General features: G+C 34.8%; 1 long non-coding RNA gene across 1 annotated transcript; it reads left to right on the plus strand.

Moving 5' to 3' along the window:
• The first annotated feature begins 17,736 nt into the window (after positions 1-17,736).
• On the plus strand, positions 17,737-22,781 carry LOC140009603 (uncharacterized). The gene is made up of 2 exons (XR_011817091.1): positions 17,737-18,621; positions 21,802-22,781. It is a non-coding gene; the product is annotated as an uncharacterized lncRNA (long non-coding RNA).
• Positions 22,782-23,760: the final 979 nt, after the last annotated feature.

Genomic DNA, 23,760 nt, shown 5'->3' on the forward strand with positions numbered 1-23,760 from the left:
ATGCTGTGAAAAAAGCCCTGCGAGTAGAAAATGCGAGATTACAAGTTAGAAATTTTCAAGCAAAGAAAAGGGCTATTCCTGAAAATAGTTTAGGGCAAGGGGATAAGAATACACATCCTAAGTTTGCAAGGGGAACTGGAGGAGTACGACTACCAGGGATGTCAAGAGGTGTCCCACAGGGAGGCTCGGCCTCTGTTTCCCGTGGTCCCTGCGGGTACTGTGGGAAGCCGAATCACACGGAGGATATTTGCTAGAAGAAAGCGAGAAAATGCCTAAATTGTGGGAGTGCAGATCATCAGATCACTAATTGCTCAGTCCTACCTCGAGAAGGGAGTAGGAACCAACAGTCAATGAAGACCAACCCTGGACAGTCGAAGGGGGGAAGGGACTGGAATGAAGGTGTCGGCTCGGGTGTATTCCCTAGAGCAACATCAGGTCCCTGACTTGTCTGATGACGTAGAAGGTATGATCTGCCGTTTAACTCTGATTTTGATAGATCCAGTTGGTAGGAAAATTTCGAGAACGAAATTTCTTTAAGGGGGAGAGAGTATGAGGACCAGCAAAAATTCCCTTATTTTATTTCTTCGCATGCATTTTCTTTACTTTACTTTATTATATTAATTTTTTAGAGATTTTTATGAGTATAGTTTTAAAATCATTTTCTTGGTTTGAGTTAGTTTATGTTAAATTTGAAGTGTATTATGGACGTGGGACCCGCTAGTGCGGTTAGTGCGATAAATTTTGGACAACTAGTTGAAGTTTTGTATTAAGAGATATTATTTTACAAGGTGTTAGGAGATAATTAGAGGTTAGCTAAATAGATGAACCATTGGGAGACAAGAGGATGAGATTAAACATTTAAGGCACCAAGTGTCGCGACCCAATTAGAAGTTGAACTTTGACCAAAGGTTTCTCAACTTTCCTAAACTCCAATTTTGACCAAATTTCTTCTCATTTGATGCTTGCTTTGGCCGAACCTTGTGAAGGAAAAACTTCAACTTCAACTTCAATTTCTTGCTCAAATCTTGAGTTTCAACCGTTAAACTTTCAAACTATTCCGTAAAAATTGCTTACTAAGGGAGATTAAAGGTATTAGTGGAGGGATTTTGGAGGAAAATGCATTAAGCTACCATCCTTCGTGTTGTTTTAAGGTAACTTGCTAAGAAATCCCTTTTTGCTCATAATAATTGCAAATTAGTAGTTTAGAGTTATTAAATATGTAGTTTTGTGAGAATATTTCATGGTTTGAGATAGAGTTATGTAAAATTTCAGTTTTATGGTGAAATTTCTACTCATATGTGATGCTTGAGGGTTTTCCATGTTTTGATAACTTTGCTATGTGAAATATTGAAGTTTTATAGGCTAGTTTAACTTGCCAAAGGAAATTTTCAGTTTGTGTACCTAAATTTCAGATTAGGGTTTCCACTTTTGGTGTGATTGTGGTTGATTTTGGAGCCACCAATTGGCTATATATGAAGGGTATTGTGACCCTAATTAGGTGTGTTTAATAGCTTGTGATTTATATGCGAAATTGTGGCTGAATTGAGAGGAAATGGGGTGCTGGTTTTTGGTTGGAAAAGTAAAGAAAACAAGGGGAAGTGCTGTCGAAATTTTTCGCAGGAACTCCTGTGTAATCTCGGAAAATCTGTTATAACTTGATATAGAAAAATTGGAATTGAGTTCCGTTATTGTGTTGGAAACTAGAGTCAGAGTACTATCAACCGTGAAAATTTCAGCCTGTTTCTCAATTCCCATGAATATCTGTGATTTTTCAAAGTTGACTGAAATTGCAAACCTGTTCTGTCTTTTTCTGGATGAAGCAGCAACTTGAGGCTCGAATTTGATTAATTTGTGGATTGAATCTTACAAATGTGTCTTCTGGGAAATTGTAACTCTTTATATCTATTTTCCGACGGTATAAAGTTTATTAATTTTGGACTTAAGAATCTTGAGATATGATTTTTCAAATAGCGTTGCGCAAAACTGGAAAATTCTGTTTTCTTAGAACAATTCTTACTTTCATTTCCCACTTTAAGTTTGGAGTTGGTAAATCATTGTAGGTATGGTTTTTACATAGAAGTGAAGGGTTTTGGGGTCGTTCATGTTTTTAGGACCAATTGTTACTTGTTCACTCCGAAGCCACATTTTTATCTCTTTGCACTAGTACGACTCGTAGTCAACCCTCATTTGTGTATTCCGTTTACTAGGTTTGTGGATGTGGGAATCATAATTGTTTTACCATGGTTGTTCTTAGGAAGTGTCTGTAATTAAAGGCATACTTTGGGAGGAAACTTTTGAAGTTATCCTTGCTTGAACTGGTGAGTGTACCACTCCCCTGATTCGTTGCTTAACTGGTTTATTTGTACTTGAAATCTGTGATTTGAATGACTGTGAACTCTGTTTATTCTGAATGAGACGAGCGTATACTTTATCACACTCGTTCTCTTGCCGGTGTGACTGTTTACTGTATAAACTGGAATCTATTATTGTGCCTGATCTGATGTCATTTGGAGGTGTATCCAACGACCTTCCTGTTAAACATGAGTTCAACCTCAAGGGGAGTCAATTGAATCGAGCCAGCAAGGGGCTTGGTCGAGGAAAATTGACAAGTCATGGGGGCTTGTTTCTTAGGGATCTTTGAGTATTAGAGACTCTGGATTCCTGATATACTCGAGTATTACCATCCCTGTTCCTGTTGAGGCGTTCGGGCCCGGTAAGGGGTATGTTTGGTGGACGGAATTTGGTGTAAAGTGGTGCTCTACTGGACTGGTTACTTTACGTGAAAGTTTATGGAGTGTCAACTACTACTTGATTAAGCTCTGGTGAAGAAAAGGGAATTTAACTCCTGAGAGTCACCTGTATCCTTTCTATTTGAATCACTGTGTTTAACTGTTTCATTTTATATCTGGTGTGTGTAGTTGACTGATTAAAAGTGAAGTACCATGATTCTTGACTGCGTGTACTTTTGGTACCTCATTGAGCGTAAGCTCACCCCCTTCCCGTTATCTTTGTTTTCCTTACAGGGTTCAAAATTTTGGAAACCATGATTTTTTGAAGAAAGAGTCGAGTTAGTTGTGGACATTCTTTTGTTTACGCTCCTCTGTAATAGTAAACCCTAGGTGTATTTTGATACCTTGTGACCATTCTGGATTATACTTCAAGTTAACTTGTTAGAAACTCCATGTATATATTTATGCAAGTGTATGGTTACGTATATTAATCGAAATGCATGTTTCTCTGGTTGTGTACTTTTCCTATATCCGTTGGAAAGAATCGAGGTTCTGTTGTGCTTTCGGTAGGGTTTACGTGGGTTTTGGTTTAGTAGTCCTAGCAAGAGTTGGGTAGGCAATCTGCCAAACCCTTTGGTTTGCCTTAAGGGGAGGTGGGGTCGTCACAATAGCAGTCGAAATTTTGGACTAAAGAAAAGAGAGAAAGAAAAAATTTGACCTTAAATCATAGTGTAACACTTGTTAGAAATTTAGTAAACTTTGACTAAGCAAATTTCCTTCCTTCTTATCTTTCTTCTTGGCTCACTTTCTTCCTTATTTCTTCATGGTTTGGCCGAGCTTCAGGAGAGAAAAAACAAGAGAGAAAACTTGCAACTTCAACCTTGAATCAAGCCTTGTTTGAGTGAAATCAACAAAACCAAACCAATTAAACTTACCTCTTGGTGCTTGGAAAGCTTGGTGTGCTAAAATTTTTGAAAGTTAGTGGTTGGTTCTTCACTTGCAAGAAGCTTTTGGAAGGTATATGGCTTGAACTTCCTTTTCTCTTGCTTAATCTTGTTAAATTTGGTATAGAAGCTTTTACTCTTGGCTTGTTATGGTTGATTGTTTAGTTTTTGATGGTGTAGTAGAATGTTTAGCTAGGGTTTGCATTTTTCAGCCTTTATTATTGTTGTTTACCTAGTAAGTGATGTTATTGAGTTAGGATATGGATTTGGTGAAGTGATTAATGGCTTGGTTGTGACATGTTAGAGTAAAAGTTGAATTTCCAGCATTTGGTATTGATTCTGCCCTGTTTTTGGACCCAACTGGAACTGCATATTCGTCCATGATAAAGGCCAAATCAGTTCTTACTCAAAACATGAAAGTTGTAGGGATTTGAGTTAGATTTCTACCCAAAAAATTTCAGCTCAATCTAAGTACTGTATCTTGTGAAATGACTAAAATACCCTTGACTGCCCAAATGCCCTGTTTAACCGACAGCTTTCTATTCTCTCTGAGATTTCAATTTTTGACCATGAAAATGCATGATTCGGCTTTGGAGGTCTTCATAATAAATGTAGGTCTATGTCTTAGCTTTGAAATGCCATAAGATTTACCCCGATCTGATTTACCTAGCTACAGTTATGACCAAAACACCAAAGGATGACAAACCCGCCACTTATAGTTTCTTCTTTAAACTGGTTTCCAGCTTTGATTTTGATGGTTTCATTACTAGAATTGAGTTGTCTTTGGATGTAAATTAGCCTAGTTGAAGAGCTATATTGTTAAGCTTGCCTATGTGTTGAATTTGGGCTGATTTGAAGGAAGAAATAAAGCTCTAAGTGGCTGGAAAATAGCTAAATACAAAGGGCATGCTGCCCAAATTTTCACTCGAGGCTTAGGCATATGTACTCGCGACTTGAGCGATGATTTGAGGTCGAATCGGACTTGGATCGTCTATGGTATTCGAGTTTTCTTTAGTAGAGATATATAAGCTGAAGTGTTGCCGAAACTCGTACCCTTGAAAAAGTGAAAATGGTGACCCTTTAAAAATACGATTTTCTCAATCTTTTATACCAAGTGCGATTTCAAAAGCATAAACCATTTCCTTATCAAAACTAAATGAGCGAGCATGAATTTTCTAGAGTTTGATAAGTAACTTGAATACTATTTAAACGAGTTTCATTTTCTTGATTTTCTTGAAGCAAAACTCCTATGTTTTGAACTCTAGTTGATTTTAAACTCTTGAATAATATTTTATCGCAGATTTGCATTCCATCCAAGGAGTTGCACCTGAGCGTGACCTTGAAAAGCACTAGTCCTTTGGTGAGTGCTTCCAAGTGCATGTTTGTATTTGATACTTGCTTTTACATGTTTTATTAATGTTCTTGGATAATATTTGACTTGTTTGGACGGGCAAGGGTGTGCTTTATCGCACTTGTCCTAAACGTGACTTGTTGTTATGCCTTGATGGCACTTGACTTGATAGTCTTGTTTGATGTACTTGTCTATGCGTGAGCACTCTCTGAAATTCTAGAAACCTTGTGGCGAGTTATTCGAGTCGAGCCGGTAAGGGTCTGGTCGATTAAATAACAAACCCTGGGTCTTTTGTTTTGTCGAGTGGAGTGATACCTCTTTGACTAATCAGTATATTCGAGTATTACCACGCGTGTTTCTCGTGGTGTTCGGGCCCGGTAAGGGGGTTGAATGGTGGACGGATTGGCGTCAAGCGGAGTTCTACTGAACTGGTTACTCTATTTGAAAGTTGACGGAGAGTCAACTACTACTTGATCAAGCTATGGCGGAGCTATTTTGAAATAGTGGCGGTATCCTTTCACTTGACATGTTAAATAACCAGTGCTTGGCTTTACAAAACTTTATTACTCATTTTCTTGACTTCATGTGCTCGCTATTTTGATACATGTGATTTTAAATCATGGTCAACTTGTTATTTGGATCTGCATAAAGTTTTGGAGCCTCACTGAGCTTTAGCTCATTCTATGAGATTTGTTTTCCTTACAGGGGATACGAGCAAGGGCGTGGGGACTGGTATAGGCTAGCAAAGTCTAGTTTTTGAATTTTTGGATTTTACTCGCGCTAGTGCTTGACTAGGGTTGGATGTATTTGGATTTTGGAAAATTTTGACATATTTGGGCATGTATGAGCCTTGGAGTTGGATTTAAGTATTAATGTATATTTTAAGCTTGGAAATTGTTGTTTTATTGTTGTAAGTTGTTTTCTTTAAGTGAGTGAGTGAGTCCTGGCGAAAATTGGGCAGGCGGTCCGCTAAACTCTAGGGTATGCCCTAGGGGGAGGTGGGGTCGTCACAACAACTATATACTATATCAGCAGAAAGTTCATTGAAGATTATCCAATGGTGTTGAAATACATAGGTGAACCATCTCAATACTCTATAGCTTCCGTCACTCAATGGTTGCAAAACATCATTGATATCAGTCCAGAAGCTTTTGCAAACACAGGCATAGAATTCTATTTTCCCTCTTACCATTATTACAAGTTTTAAGATTTTTTTCCCTCACGATTGAAATTAATTTCTTTCTTTATTGCTGACTATAATGGTTAAAGAAATGACTGCTCAAGAGGTTCCCCAACTACTAGAAGGAAGACCATGGTGTCATGTTTTCTTTTGCTCAAACAGAGAAAAGCAGGTTAGTTGTTCAAATCACTAATATATATTCTCCTAAAACAAATAATTTGACATTAGCTTTTTTTTCCCATAGGAAATTTCTGCTTCTATTTTTCATTCCCTTGGTCTTCAAAATGGTCAAACTATTATGATCTACCATGGCATACAGCACTGGGAAATCAACATCAGAGATAGATGTTTTGAACAAGGATGAAACTCCTTCTGCAAAGACAATCTTATCCATGAAAATAATATGGTTTTCTTGCGCACAAAAGGAAATCTTACCTACAATGTTTTAACTTTCTCTGAGATACAAACACATATTTTGATGCCTTGGACTCTTCCATTATCAATGCTCTCAAACAAAGGCAATTGCTTTTTTCCTTAGTCTTTTTGTTACTGATGGTCCCTTTATTTTTGTTTCCTTAGTATTTAGTATTGCTGACATGTTGTCCTTTGTTAATTTATAAATAGATTATGCAGTCCAGGAATCTATCCTTCATCGCATTGTCTCGTCTGTAAATCCATTACTAAAACATGACTGGACGGCATTCAGTTGCATCTATCAATTCTACCATCAAAGTACAAGTACAAGCTGGCATTGTTCTACATTTCCTCACTTTATTAAATCTTTTTGCTTTTTTTTTGTGTGCACTTACTTATCACCTTTTTTTGTGCATTTATAGAATCTACCAAAATTTGCAGATCTAAGGCTAAATGAAGATAGGACACCAACTATAACTCTTACAAATTATCATAAACACTATCACGTTGGTATTGTGAGGACTCGAAAATTATTTTTACATTTTGTATTCTCAAAAATTATTTTTTATATTTTGTATTTTAATCTACTTTCTTTGAATTTTTGATTAATTTAATGGTTGAGTCATGATTTTTATTCCTATTGCCCCAGTCAATTTGTTGCATGTTGAGTTCATAGTGCGTTATGCAAGTGTGACCAACTAGTGAGGTGTGTGCAATAAATTTGATGAATTAGAGGGAGTTTTGTGCAAAAAGGGATAGTTGGAAAGAGGTGTCAATAGATGATTGGGAGAAAGAGAGATATCTGGGTTATTAGATAGAGATTTCTCTTTGTTGTGCCACTTGTCAAACCATTACAACAACTTGACTAAGACAAGTTTTATAATTATCCAACCAAGCTTTCAGGTATGACCGGCAGATGTTTTGATCGAAACTAGAACCATTTTGTTATTGATCATGATCTACGAAATGGTCAAATACTGCTCTTTATTCCACAATCTAAGACTTCCTTTGTTGTACCAGTGCTTGACTGAAAAGGGATAGAAAAATTGTATCCATGGCACTTTGCGGTTTGCATTTGATCAGGCATTTGGCTTACGTTGATTCTATTCCAATAGAATGCACTTCATTTGCTGCATTTTTGTTCTTAATACAGCATAAGTTCTGGTTAGAAAAATGTTTCCAAAGCACTTGAAGCTTAATGTTTAGCAAGTTGTTGCAGTTGTTTAGCGATTCAAGTTTTGATAGTGGATGTTTAGCCACAAAATTGATATTAAGCTACTGGCTGCATGTGTCAAGTTTTGATAGTAAATGTTTGAAGTGTTTCTTTGGTTACTTTGATGTCCTGTTTTTCTTTTTTAACTAATAGCTAGGCTGTTTTGCCCTGCCCTTCGCACAAGGTTGCCTATGAGTTGCTGTTTGTTTTTTTTTTTGGGCATGTATTTTATGGTAATAAGAAAAGTGTTAAGTGGTGATATAGTTGGGAGACAATTCCATAATAAATATTTTTCCATAATTAATGGTAGCATGGAACTCATGATATTGAAAGCTTTCCCAGTGAGTTTGGAGGAAAGGTGACCATGAAGTATGATCGTGAAGAGTTTTCAAGATTGATGGTCTAGAAAGATATAAAAACTGCTAAATACCAGGGATTTGAACAGTAAAAATGAAGGAATGTTTAAATTATTTTATAAATAGAAAAAGGGGAAATATTATGGTTGTTGAAATAGTATATTAAATTTGGATAAAGTAGGGAAAGAGAAAAGTGAGAGATGTAAAACAAATTTTATAGCAGGATTTATATTGGATTTTTTATCGTATGTAGCTATTTGAGTACTAAATTAAATTTGAATACAGTAGGAAAGGAGGAAAATGAAAGATGGAAATGAATTGGAGCAAATTTTATTTTATAATTTTTTAGCAGACGATATTTTTATTTATTTTAGAATCTTTCATTAAAGCATGTTTTTATTAATATATAATTGTCTTAGATCATACTTATATTGTTAGATATAAATTGATCTAGACAAATAGTGAAGAGATAATAAATTGGAATTGTTTTTTGTTTGAGATAAATATAGTACATTTTGTTTTTGGAAGTGGAGCATTACAGTGGATATATTTCCACAAGTTGGTCATTGAATATTTGCATTGTATATTGATTTTGACCGGAGTGTGTTATGATAGTTATATATCCAGGTTTAATATTAAGGATAATTTCAGAAACCTCCCTTCAGGTTCAATTTCACTAGGCTCTCCTGAAGTTTATAAAATTACACAAACCTCCCCTGAGATTAAGGTTTTGATAACAAAATTAGTCCAATTAGAAAAAGTAAAATTAAAAAAGTATTTTAAAGAAAGATATGAAACTTTTATTCTATAAATACCCCTTATGTATGCACATAAGTCGTATTGGTAAAACAATAAAATAATTAAAAGTTTGAAACAATTAATACACGCATTTAACTATTTAAAAAGTTCACATTTAATAAATTAGACAACATAGATAAGTAACAAAACTGCACTTATGATTACAAAATTCAGCAAAACAGACTAGTCATCTCTTTTAACATGATGTTTGCTATGATTCTTGTAATTTTGAATAGAAAAATTTTCGAATTTTGCCTTTCTTTTCACTCCTTTCAATTTTCTTTGAAACTCTTAAAATTGTGACAATTGTAAAGTAATTTTATGAAAATAAAGGAGCCAATTGTAAAGTAATTTCATGAAAATAAGAGAGAAAGGAGGGAAAAAAAGACAAAATTTGAAAATTTTTCTGTTCAAAATTACAAGAATCATAGTAAACATCAAATGAAAAGAGATGACTAGTATATTTGACTGAATTTTGTAATCATTAGTGTATTTTTGTTGCTTATTTGTATTGTTTAATTTATTAAATATGAATTTTTTGAGTGGTTAAATGTGTGTTTTAATTGTTTCTAACTTTTAATTTTTTTATTCTTTTATTAATACAACTTATATACATGCATAAGGGGTATTTATGAAATAAAAGTTTCATCTTTCTCCTTAAAGTACTTTTTTAATATCATTTTTCATAATTGGACTCTTTGTTATCAAAACCATAGTTATTAAACTCGGCCCGAAAAGGAGACTGGCGAAAGAGGTGGGTCAACAGGTCACTGGTTCAATTAGTGGGTGAGTGGTTGAACCAGTAGGTCACTAAATATATTTAAATATTATATCTTATAATTTTTGATATAGGATATATGATATAAATTGTAATAAATAATGTTATAACAAATGCTCATTTAATTTAATTTGCTATAGAATAATTAATTCGTATAAGAATCAGCAAAACATAAATTTAATTAGTAATCCACCAAACTTCAAGTATAAAATTTTATCTATGTTTAGTGTAATTATCTAGGTTACACTACAAGAAAATCGGCTTTTGTGACAATAAAAAATCATCACTAAAAACCAAAAAGTCGTCATTATACGAGTATAGTGACGACTTTTTCCATTATCACATGGTTGTCACTGATTTTATGTCACAAATAGGTCTACGTGACAACCCTTTGAATGTTGTCACAGAATCTTGTTATTCAATGACGAGAACAAAGTTGTCACTAATGGTTATCATTCTGTGATGACTTTTACTGTCACCGTTTCATGTATTTTTTGTCATTAAATGTAGCAAAAATCGTCACAAATTTGAAGTCTACAGTGACGACTTGGGCTTGTGACTATCAATCCTAGTATTCAGTGACAAGAGTAATTGTCACTTAGTGAACTTACATATTAGTGACAACGAGCTTTGTCTTGAAGAGCTACAATTGACCATTACAAATACAGCATTTTCATGACATTTCCATCAATTATGGCAGAACATTCAATTTGACAAAATTTTAAGTCAACTTGCATGTTAGTGACAACCTCTGAGCTTTGTCTTGAAACTAGTCCGTATCCAAAAAACTAAAGTATTGAGCCCATATCAGCTCAGTTAGTAACTACCATTATCCATCCAAAAAACAGAGTACTTAGATCTCTAAACAAAAATATAGGCTAGTCCAAAAAACAGAGTACTTAGATCTCTAAACAAAAATATAGACTAGAGCAGCAATCTATGTCAAAATGCAGCCATCCTCATGAGCATATCCAAAGCCCGAGCTATTGTTCATTTCCTCATGAGCATTTAATAGCACTGTACTGCAATGAAAGAAAAGTAGCATCCATTAGAGTAGATTCAATCAGAAAATATGCCATTACAAATGCACACCATTGAATTTGAATGAATAGTCATACTAAACAAAACTCAAACAAAGTCACCCATGATAAGTGGTAAAAGAATCATACCATTTACATGCCAATGTATCTAAACCAGATTTCTAGAAAACTATGTAATTTTAATAAGATAGTAGTTGCAATAGAGAATGGAAATGCAAAGAATTTATATCCTCACCTTTCTAATAGGAATGATGTTATCACCGAAATGCATCAAATTCATCTCAATTTCCTTTTACTTCTTATACCTGTAAGGATCGAAGACAACCTAAGAGGGGGTGAATTGGGTTGATTAAAAATCTAATTAAGTTATGGGCACTTTTTGCTCAATATGAAATTTACTCTCTTTTCTAAGTGATCACACAATGAATCAATTAATGAATGAACAAAATCACTTGAGAGAAGTAGAAGAGATAAGCAATGTAAATATCACAAACGTAACAATAAGTAAATAAAAAGGAAAGAATTGCAAACCAATTAACTACCCAACTCCTCTTGAGCTTGTAGATTAATTCAAACAAGCTTCTTCAAGTTGATGAATTACAATCACTCTTGTGTACAAAGGAAGGTTCACCTCCTCCTTACCCCGAACTCCACTCGGTCAAGTTAGGAAGTTTTACTATCCTTCAGGACAACCCTCACAGAGCTACACTCATGAAGTATTCACTCATAAATGAAAAGCTTACAATGAACCTCACATCACTAAGACTACAAATCTTCCTTGAAGAGTATTTTCTCACTAAAATCACTCTAGATCTTTTGTATCTTCAGTGTGCAAAAGTTATGTGAAATATCTGACCATGCTCTATTTATCGGAGACCAAAAAAGTGCTTCATTAATGCTTCCAACGGATAGAAAGTAGCCGAACAGTCAACTAGTCGTTGGGAGTGTCGGACGTCCGATAGTCCTGTTTTTTGCGTCCGACAGCAGGCAGTGAGTTTAAGAGATTTTCTTCAATTCTTTCGGACGTCCGAACCATGCGTTCGACATCAGGCAATGAGTATCGGACGTCCGATCCTGACTTCACAAGTGTCCGACAGCTTTCAGCAGCCTTTGTCCATTTCAATTGCATTTGATCTTTGAATCTGATTTGCTTCATAACTGAAAGTATTTCTTGAAGAGATATTAGTATTATCCATTGTTTTGTAAACATCAAAAGCTAGGGACCAAGGTCAACAATACCAAATTCTGTCATGTTAAGCTGCAAGGAAAACTTTGTTTGGAATAAGTCCATGTACTATGGTACAGTATCACTAGATACTCAAAGAAAAGGGAGTGGGGGAGGGAAAAAGTCCTTGACACCAAAACCTGTTTGTTTCATCAAAAAGTTCAAGTTTCATGGAAAATCTAACTTTTTACACGATCCAACCAATTTCTTTGGCATGATATTCCTCTCCTACCTACCACAGAAATACAAGTCACATGCATTGAATCTCACATCCAAAATTCAAAAAATGGAACATAACACCAAATTTGTTGAACAATATAATAACGACAACACAACCAAAGAAGAGAAACTTGGGGTATACATTTCTCTAGTTTAACTATTAGGATTTAGTTTAAACTAGTGGCCACCTCAATCCTTGAAGAGGTAAAACAAGTAGTCAATACTTGTTTTCGCACTATCTAAAGATAAGCCGAAAGTTTGTCACCAATTCTGTCAAACACTTCCAAGTAAAGTAATAATAGTATTGAAACCATCTCCACCTTCTTCTTTTTTACCTCTTGTAAGGACTTCTCATCAGCGGAGCCATACAAGGACTTGATTTCTAGTAAATTCAGAAACACAGCTTCTTTCAAGACAAAATTGTGGATCACCATCCATACTTACCTTGACATAAAGACAACCAGTTCCCAACTTAGCATTAACATCTTCATCAGTCTTGGGAGGATTAATAGCCATTGAGTTCTTTCGGAAAGATCGGATTGGAAGCCATCCAACCACCTGTGCTCTGACACACACAAACATAAGAAGAAAAATTTTAGTTCCAGGCGTTAGGTTTTCAATTTTCTTCTAATTCAACTACGTTACTTTTGTGAACCAAAAATACAAGAAGAAAAAAGTTTTGAAAAAGATAAAACTTCTCCAAAATGGAAGGTATAGACATCTCGACAAATTCTTATCTCCTAGTCTTTCAAAATATAAGCACATGGAGAGCAAAGAGATCTTTAAACCCCAAGTCACAACAACCAAAGAATTATCTTGTATCAGCTAGTTAAGAAGAAAAACAAAATTGAATGGAGTAATAACTGCTTATTAACAAGGTCAAAAATCAACAAAGGAGACATGAACGGCAATGGTGCCTAGAGGACCAAAACAACTAACTCTACAATCATGCTGCTACTCTGACTCTCAAAGAATTAAGGAAGCATGCTAGTTTTAATCTCAAACAACAGAGAAAACCAGAAAATTTTACTTAGCGGCAGGGGCTGCAGCATGACCATTAGCAGCAGAAACCTGAGGCTTCTTCTCCTGAACTGGCTTAGATGACTGAGGAACAGTTTCTTTTCCAACCCCAGAACGCATCAAAGTTTGCTGACTTCCGCCCTCAACTCCACCAGCACCAATACTCTTGGCAGCGCCATTAGCAGCCCTGGGAGAGAACAAGCTGTGAGACCCCGAAATTTTACGTGTCTTTATAACCCTTATGTAAACTCACTTACCTTTGATTTTTGATTCCTTTAATGGTCGAATTTGAGCCAAGAAAGTGAATTTTGTTAAGAAAAGTTTCATATTCTCAAGTTGTTAGAAAATCTTGAAATTTTCACAGGAGGCTCTGCGCAGTTTTGGGAAATTGGCTATAACTTCGTACAGGAAAGTCGGAATTGAGTTCCGTTTATTGTATTTAAAACTAGACTCATAGGGCTTCCTACTGTATCAAATTCAGAGTTTGATTCAATCCCTAGAAATTCCAGAAAATTGGTAAAGTTGGTTGAAAATTCTGTCCTGCACAAGTTACAATAGGAATGTTGTAGTAGCTTATGGTTCAATTTGGACCAACTTATGAACTGAATCTCTTTGAGGTGTCTTCTAAAGATTATTAGTATTTGAAATCTAGTTTTTAATAGGCCAAGTTTTATGAATTTTTGATATTTATAACTCAAGTTATGATTTTTCTAAAGGAATGACATAAGTTAGGATTTTTTTGTGCATACTAGGATTTTTGGTGTGTTTTGGTGCATTTTGGTAGTGTGATCACTTGGTGAAGTGTGTGTACTAAATTTCGTGGATGAGAATGAGTATTAGGTAAGAAAAGTGTGTGATTAGAAGTGTTTATAATAAGTAAGTAAATCATAAGTAAAAATACAAGTACGCACGAGTTAGAGAAAAACAGCTCGAACCGACGTGCATCGTTTGCTACCAAATGAGTGCACCACTTGAACACTACTTTATTACCTTAATCTCCTTGCTATTAATTGATTAAAATCAGCCTCAAAATATCCTCAAGGCTGCCGAAATATTGGACCAAGAAAAAGAGAGAAAAGAAAGCAAAAATGAGAATTATTCTTGTGGTGACACTTGTCGGATGCATAGAAAAATTTTGACCAAGCATTTGTCTTTCCTTTTTATCTTCTCCTTGGCTCCATTTTCTTCCATTTTTCTTGAGCTTGGCTGAAATTTTAGGGGAGGAAAAAACAAGAGAGAAACCTTCAACTCCAACTTCAACTTGTGCTTGAATCTTGAGTTCCAATCAAAGTTTGTGCAAACTACTCCAAAGAACTTGCTCATTAAGGAGATTTAAAGGCTTTGGTGGAGTGATTTTGGAGAGGAAAGCTCTAAGCTACCATCTTTCTTGAGGTTACAAGGTACTTGGTAAGAAACTTCCCTCCACTTCATAAATGTGTAAACTAATAGCTTAAAGTTGTAGTTTTGGTAGCTTTGTGAGGAAATTTCATGGGTTGAAGTAGTATTATGGTAAATTTCAGTTTTATGATGAATTCTCTGCTCTTATATGATACTTGGTGATTGTCCATGGTTTGATAACATAGCCATGTGTAATATTGAGGAATTATATGCTAGTTTGACTTTCCTAAAGAAATTTCCAGCTTTAGCTTCAAATTCCCAGCATTGATAGTGATGAATCTGCCCTGTTACTGACCTACATATTCGTCCATGTTAGAGGCCGAATTGGGTTTAGAATAAAACATAAAAGTTGTAGTAAATGATGTTTTATAGTTGCTTGTAACATTTCATCTCAATCCGAGTACTGTAGCATATAAAATGACAAAAATACCCTTGACTGCCATAGGTAGAGTTTTGCGGACAGTTTTGACATTTTATCATTCTGGCTTCGTTTTTCACCTTGATCCGTATTAAATCAGCAGTTGGCCAAAACGCGAAAGTTGTAGTATTATGTTTTATCTTTCCAACCATCTGAAAACCCCTCAATCAGACTTTTGTAGCCTGAGTTATTGTCATTTGAACCCAGTGCTGTTATCCAGCCTGACAGTGAAATTCTGGTTCTGTAATCTATAAATTCGACCTAGATAAACTGTGAACCAGGTTAAGTTGTCTTCATGAAAGTTTTAGCCCTTTGTCTTAGCTTCGAAACGGTATAAATTTTACTCCAATCCTATAAGCGTAGCTTCGGTTGTGACCGATTCGCTAAGAGACGTCAAACTTGTCATTTTGTTCTTTACCTTAAACCTTATTTCCGGTCACTTTTCTAGCTTGGTTTTTTAATGGAATGACTTTTAGCCTATTAAACAGATATTGTAATGAGATTATTTGTGTGTGATTTTGGGGGCTGATTGAGGAAAATAATAAAGCCATAAATGGCTGAAAAATAGGTAAATACAAAGGGCGTGCTGCCCAAATTTGCACTCGAGGGTTAGGTAGATGTACTCGTGACTTGAATAAGGGTTGAGGATGAAACTAACTTGAATCATCTAAGGTATTCAAGTCTTCTTTCTTAGAGGTATATAAGTTAGAATCTGGCCAAAACTTGTACCATTGGAAAAATGAAATTTACGACTAATAGAAATACGTTTCCTTCATTTCTTCGACTCAAATGGAGATTTCAAAGTTTTACGAGCGAGCATAAGTTTTACAAATATTTTACTCATGTCCTTTGGTTTAAATGTACTCTTTTCACTTCCAAAACTATACTTATACTTTATACTAGTAGTTATTCGGATTTTCTTTGGTTCACCTAAACTTTGGATGGTTTAACTGTAATATTTTCTCTTGATTATTATTAGGGTTCCTTGGTGATTGAGGGTATTATCCGGAAGGAAACTTTGGACGTTATTTTGCTTAAATAGGTGAGTGTTCTTTGTACGTTATGTTTCCAATGACTATGTGGATTGTTGTGATTATGTGACTATTTGTGAATGTTGGATTAAATGTTAAATGTTTTCAATGATTTCTAGAAATGAATTTTGCCAGGCGAGTGTGTACTTTATCGCACTCGATCTAAATGAATGTGAAATTTACAATGATTAAATGATTAAATGTTTAAATACTACTTGTACATGAATGTAAGCCTTTTGGCTAAACTGGGCCCTTACCCTTCGTTGCCGGTCGACTCGAGCCAGAAGCGGACTCGGTCGGGCGATTGGTGACCCTGGGTTAATGTTTGGTATACTCGAGTATGACCACAAAGTCTGGTGGAGACTAGCCAGTGTCCAGTAGGGGGAAAATGAAATGAATGAATGAATGACAAGAACAATAGAGGGGTTTTCACTTACAAATAAAATTATTCTTAATACTGGAGGAATAAGGAAATGGTTGGTGGAATGAATGAACGAAGGGTTCCATGTGAGCTTGTATCCTTTTAATGAATGTACTATCATTACTTTATATTGTAAATGTTTTCTGGATTACTTGTTATTATATGATTAATGTCCTTGTTTAATTATTTGGCTATGTGTATGGAACCTCACTGGGCTTTTAGCTCGTTGCGTTAGTTTTGTTTTCCTTACAGGGGATGCGAGCGAGGGCGTGAGTCCTGTGCAGACTAGCTTGGTTTTGTTTTTTGAAATTTTATTTTTTTTATTGCTCTCGTGCTAGTGCTTGGATAAGGTTGGATGTAGTAAAAACTTAAAGCTTTTGTTCTAATTGGGATTGTATTTCTGTTTGAGATGGATATGAATGTAAGTATATGTTTCAAGTTTGGGAATTATTTTTCGCTTAGTCTCGAGGTTATATCTTATTTCACTTGATGAGAGCGATCGAGTCCTGACGAGAGTTGGGCAGGCAATCCGCCAAACCCTTTGATTCGCCTTAGAGGAAGGTGGTGCTGTCACACAAGCCACCACTATTAGCCATGTTCACCTCAGATCCACCACTCCCAGAATAAACCCACTTGCCAGAACCACAGTTAATGGTGTCAGAAAAGCCCCTTTTGGCCCCTGAAACAAAACCCTTAAGTACTATAGACACCAAAATTTTACTTTTATTTAATTCAATTTTAGCTTTATTATTATTATTTATTCTTGTGTTTATTTTATTTTATTTTAGTTGATTAAGTTTGCAAAATAATAGTTAGTGTTTATTTTTGCTTATTTAGTAAGTTAAGTTCATCATTTTTCTTTTTTAAGATATTTTTGCATTAAATTTCTGAAAAGGAAAATTCTCAAAAAAATTCAAAAAATTTTGTTTTTAATCCTTTTAAGATTCAATTTCTTTAAAATAAATGAAAATTTTGCAATGCAATTTCAATTAGGAATTAACATTTTTGTTTACTTACATTGATTTCGAAAAACAAAAAATAAATAAAAAAAAAGAAGATAGGTGGAGGCCATGCACAATAGCTAGGTGGAGTGCATGTAAATGAGACAAGTGTCTCTATTTTTCTTTTGACACCACAATATCTAGAGGATAGGTGGCTAGGACACTTGGAAGCCTAGGAAAAAACAAACAAAAGAAAAAAAGGAAAACAAGAAAAAGCTACGGGCAAGGGGAAGGAAAAAAAAAGAGAGCTGAAGAGAGGGAAAAGCTTGGAGAAGCTACGGGCTGAACAAGAGGAAAAAAACAGGGAAGGAAAAAACGAAAAGAGGGTTTCGGCCAAGTGAAAAGAAAGAAAAAAAGAACGAAGGGGTTTTGCGGCTGAGAAGGGAGAAAGTCTGGGAAGCAAGGAAGGGAAGAAAAGAAAAACAGAGGGGGAAGAAAAGAAAAACAGAGGGTTTATTGGGAGTTGAGAAAGAAGGGGGAAGAGCTGCGGGCAGGAGGAAGAAAAGGGAAGGAGAAAAACTGAGAAGAAGGGAAGAGAACCCGGGGGGGAGAGCTAAAAAAAAGAAAGAGAAGAGGTTGTGCAGAGATAAAGGAAAAGAACGGAAAAGAAAGAATAGAAAGAAAAAGAAAAGGAGTTGCGGGGAAGAACAAGAGAAGGAGAAGGAAAAGAAACTGGAAAAAGGGGAAAACTAGGAAAAGGAGGAAATCTGGGGAGGATTAGAAAAGAAAACAGCAAAGGAAACGAGAGGAAAAGAAAGAAAATTGAGAGAGAGGAAGAAAAAAGAATTGCAGAAAATCTGGTCAGCAGGCTGACTTTTCAGCCATGTCGCGACCCAGATTTCTCTCACAATATAGCTCTTCTTGAGAAGATTTCTTTTTCTACACTCTCTCTGCATATCCATGAACAACTTTTATTAGAACTCATTCAGCAAAAACGCCTCCAGGATGATTGAATCAAAGCTCCAAGTTGCGAGTTCACCCCTGCTGCACCCCACTGCGACGAAATCTTCTTGGCTTCGTTTCAGCCAACCACGAGCACTTCTGGGGAGAACCTCACGTCCATTCGACCGTCTAAACATTTTCAGGTAAGTCAAGACTCCTTCCCTTGTTAATCTAACGTTTTTACAAAGATTGAGGCCCATTTGGACATGAGTGCTTGAACTTGGCTGCGGTTTGATATGCTCGCTTGATGGCTCTGTCATGCCTATATCTTTTGACGATTTCTGTTTTGGCATTAGTCATTTAGAGCTTGATGAAAATTTCAATGAAATCGGAAGAATGATGGATGAGAAATTTGACAAGATTAAGTTTCCATAGTTATGCATGTTTGTTATCTTTTGTTGTCTCCATTTCCTTTCTTTCTGCTCATTCGTTTGCTCAAGAAGCTGTTTTCTTGTCTCTCTGTGGAGCCTTGTTGATGTTGCTAAGAGTTTTCTTTTGAAAGGATTCGGGTTTGATTTATTCCATAAAGTGATATTTTGACTGCCTTCCTTTTCATGATGTAAATACATATGAATGTTAACTGGTTAAATGAACTTCCATGGCAAACCCCAGAAACCCGTGAATGAATCTGGTTTAGCAAGCTTTTACCCCAACTCAGATTTTACTTTCTATTGTGTAGTTAGTATTGCATCTTGGTGATGGGTTTAGGGAGTTTGACAAGAATTTGAGGCTGTTTTCTTGTTTAAGAATGCTGTTAACGATTGCCGCATGAGGTTTGATAAAATTTCAAAGCATCAGAAAAGTTGCAAAAAGTTTCCAGATATGCATGCTCTTTTCCTCTGATTTTTTTTGTGTTTAAATCTAAAAGTTTTATGTTGAAAAGTAAGAAGAACATTTGGTAATCTTGTTGCTTTGATTCAAATGATTTGGTTGAGATGTTAGTCGTGCATTTGAGGCTGCGCCTGAGAATTGCATTCAAGAACTCAGAACCAGCGAAGTTGCAGAAAGCTTCTCGATAGCTTTGCACGAAATATTTCCAAAATTACATTTTAACCCCTTAATTTTTGTCTAATGCTACTTTACCCAAAAAATTGGATAAATAAATCAAATTTTGCCCTTTTAAAATGTTAACTTTCTTTGATATACTTTAATGTGATTTTTGGACAGATTATTCATGAGTTTTGGGATGAAATTTGAGGTTTAACAATTTTTGATAGATTTATAGTTTTTTATTTGGATTTTTGTACAAATGGTTTAGATTTGAGTAATATTTTTGTTTGGGGTTGGGTAAGAGGTTGTTGATTTATTTTTTGTGAATTTTAGCACTTAGTTTTGGTAGGCTTCATCTTAAGCCCTTAATTTTATTTTATTTTAATTAAAACCCTTAATATTTGTAATAATAATAATTTGACCCCTCAAACTTCTTTAATTCTTCCAATCGAGTCCCCATTTGTTTTAAATTGCTTGAATATGGGTTGTTTATTTTTATTTAAATACTTTAATTGATTCAATTTCCTGTTTATTTCCATTTCTTGTGATTATTTGTTAATTAAAAGTGATGCCTTGACATTTTTCTTTGTTTTGGAGGGTAAATAAGAAAAATTTCTTTCATTAGGTCACCAATTCAAGGGAGGTACACTCTACTCCTTTATTTTGATTTTATTTGATTCTATGTGCTACTATGTGATTTTATGTGTGTAATTGCATGCTTTTTTGAATGTTTTTTATTTCATCTATTTATTTATTCATTTCATTTGTTTTAATTTTGTATATTTATTTATTTAAATGCCAAATTGTAATAGTTAGGTTATTATTCATTTCATTTCATTCTTTCCCCTTTAGATTGTAGTTAGGGCCCCCAAATGTAATAGTTAGGTCTTTATTAGCTTTATTTGCTTTGTGTGTTTTGCATGTTTACGTGTTATTTGCTTTCTTAGCGTCTTGCATCTAGATATCATACTTATGTGCTATGTGTTTTATGTGATACTATGTGTTTACTTGCTTCCATTGTGTTTTATATGATTTATTTGATTATAATAAATGTATGACGTCACCACACTAGTCCAACGCTAGTTGTGGCCCTTTTTCCCGTTTTCTCGCTAGTTCAACACTAGTGGGAACTTATAGACATGGGCTAATTCAACGCTAGACCCTTAGGAACCATCCACACGCTAGATCATGTTTGTGTGATAATCACTACATTTTCATGTATATTTTCTACTTTTTAGGGTTTTTTCATTTTGCATGACATTTCCCTTATATGTATATCCCTTATCCCATATTTCCCCTATATGTATATTCCTTATCCCTATGTGTTAAAACATGACATTTTAGACATGCATTCCATTTAAGAAAATTAGAACTAGGTTAGATCATTTGTTTGATTATATAGGAGAAATACCCCTTGAATATGGGATATGGACGAGTATGGCTCTCTAGCCTTAAAAAACTCATATTCCCTCTATTAAAGGAAAACAAAAGTCACAAATTTTAGCCCCTTGTACCCGTTATGATGCATTCCTTTAGGTCATGTATATTTGTATAATTATTATTTTATTTTCTTTCCTTCGAGTATCATATTTTTGCATATTCATGACCTCTTCAAAGAGTCAATTTAGGCATCACAATTAATGTGATTTGCACCAATTAAGCTTTGAAGTGATATTCCGACCCCCCGATAGCCATTAGGTCGAGATTTGCATTCATATAGTAACATCCAAATGTGATAAGTTTTTAAATTAAAATAAGAAATTTTTTACTAAACCACGCAACTAACTTTGGTTAGCTTGAAAGGATGCATTGGATTTTATCCTTGTCTTCTCTTTTTTCAACCGTGAGTCCCGACCCCTTTTCTCTTGATTTTTGCAGATTTGGAGTCGTTTAAAAGGGTTTTCTCTATTATTCATTTTAAGTGACTTGGTACACCTTAACTCAATACCAAGTGGCGACTCCTATTTTTTTTCTTAAAAAACCCTTTTTAAACTTTTAATTTGGGCCAAAATCGTCGCACTTTTTAGTCCCATTTTAGGCCCATTTCTTCATTTAATTTTCTAAAATCAAAAATTTATTTTTTAAACAAAATTAATCAATATTCATTTCTTATCCATTTTCTAATTAAAAAAATCATTTTCAATCAAAATTAAATCAAAAATCATTTTTGATAAAACCCGTAATCGTAATAATTTCATTTTTCATTCAAAAATGGGGCGCGACAAGTATACCAAGTTGGTACCTATTCTTATCTTCTCCACCAAGTCCTGTTTCTCTCTTGGGTGACTTTGAACCAAATAAGCCTAATTTCTGATTTCTTGCCATCAAGGCAGTGCAACAGGCGAATTAGGGATGTTGATGGTGCAAGCTCGATAAAGTTGCCCAAATTCAAAGTGTTCGCACTAATTTATGGATGGATTTGGTAGTGCAAGTTTGAAACATAAGGAGGACATTCTCGGTGATGTGAGGAGGACAAAAAGAGAGGAAGAAGATGTCTTAAATTTTGGCTAAGTTATTAGGACATAGAATCAAACGGTGTCGTTTCCCTAAAATCCCTTCAGCCCGCCACGCCACTTAAATTTTTTAGTTTGCCGCTCTTAGTTCCCTACATATAAAAAGCACGCCTTTTCCTTATTTAGATGCAAGAAGTGTACACTTTCTTTGTCCTTTCACCTATCTCTCTCTTTTTTCTTTTTCTCATCTTTATGTAATTAAGCTTTTCTATTATTTTGAGTTTTATTTTTTTTTTTACTCTCAGGTTGTGTTAAAATAATAGAATATGACAATTTAGTGTATTTGGACAGATTTTTTTATCAATTTTAACTAATATAGGACTTTTTCTAATTTATTATACAATAAAATAGTTCAAAAAATAAAAATGTTGTTAGAAATATGTTTACGATTCAAAAAAATAAACACTCTTTTAATTAAAATCTTTTTGGTACTCATTTTGTGGTGTTATCAATTATGTATGACTTGCAGTCTAACGAGACCTGACAATTGAATTAGTTGATTGAACAATCAAAATAGTTTACAAATACATGTACGAAATGATAAATCTATTTATTTGGTATATGTACCAATTCATCAATGATAAATGTGGCTTCTATAATTAATAACAACTTTTTGATCATACAAATGTTAGGATTAGACTTACTTTCGTGTTAAGTTTTATTGTTAAATTCTATTATTGACTACCTCTATTTTTAGGTTATCCAAATTATTAATTTTTCACCATGTTGTCATTTGGATAAATAGGGAATATATGAATTTTTTTACATTTATAACAAATTATTGCCTAAGTTTGGGAAAATTACAAAATATGTATACATATATAGTTTATTAAGATACCTTATATATTTTGCTAATAAAAAAATAGCGCGAAATTGCAACACCATAGGGTGCCATAGTACAAATAATAAAATTTGTGTATTACACATTGTTTATCTCAATCCGTAACTTTTGATGATTACAAAAAATGGATGTTACTAATATTCTCTGATTAGATCTTTTCAGAATTAGAGCAGAACAGGTTCAAAGGCTAACATATGCTGAAATAGCTGTCGGACGCACATAAAGACTGCATCGGTCGTCCGACAACCATTGAGTAACTTCAGACGCATGAAAAACCCACTCTCGGACGTCCGAAGAGGATAAGCCAAGTCCTCTAAGCTAATTGACCTCGATCGGACGTACAACACCTGATTACCGGACGTCTGATAAACGTTGCGACACTTCGGACGTAAAACATTGGAGGCACCGGACATCCGAACGAATTGAAGGAGAATTCTCAGTTTTACATCATACCTTCGGACGCATATTCTGGGGGTACCGGATGTCCTAAACAATTCAAGAAAACTTCTTGAACTCACTGCCTGCGTTCGGATGCAGAAAACTAGCCTACCGGACGTCCGACACCACCAACGGCTAGTTGACTCTTCAGCTGCCTTCTATCCGTTGGTAGTATTAATTGAAAATTTTTTTGGTCTCTTATAAAAAGGAAAAAGTCAACCACCTAAAACAACTTTCGCACATTGAGACTACATCAGATCTTGACTGATTCAAGTGTGAGAATACTCTTTAAAGAATATTTATACTCTTAGTTGTGGAATTTTCAATAAGGTTTTCAAGTGTGTTTCTATTTCTTCAATAGTGTAGCTTTGTGAGGGTTATCCGAGTGATAATAAAACTTCCTTGCTTAACCAATTGCGGCTTGGGGCGAGGAGGAAGTGATCCTTCCTTTGTACACAAGAGATTGATTGTAAGTTGATCAACTTGAAAAAAGTTTGCTA

Source organism: Coffea arabica, chromosome 6e, assembly GCF_036785885.1.
Source record: "Coffea arabica cultivar ET-39 chromosome 6e, Coffea Arabica ET-39 HiFi, whole genome shotgun sequence".
NCBI classification, from domain to species: domain Eukaryota; kingdom Viridiplantae; phylum Streptophyta; class Magnoliopsida; order Gentianales; family Rubiaceae; genus Coffea; species Coffea arabica.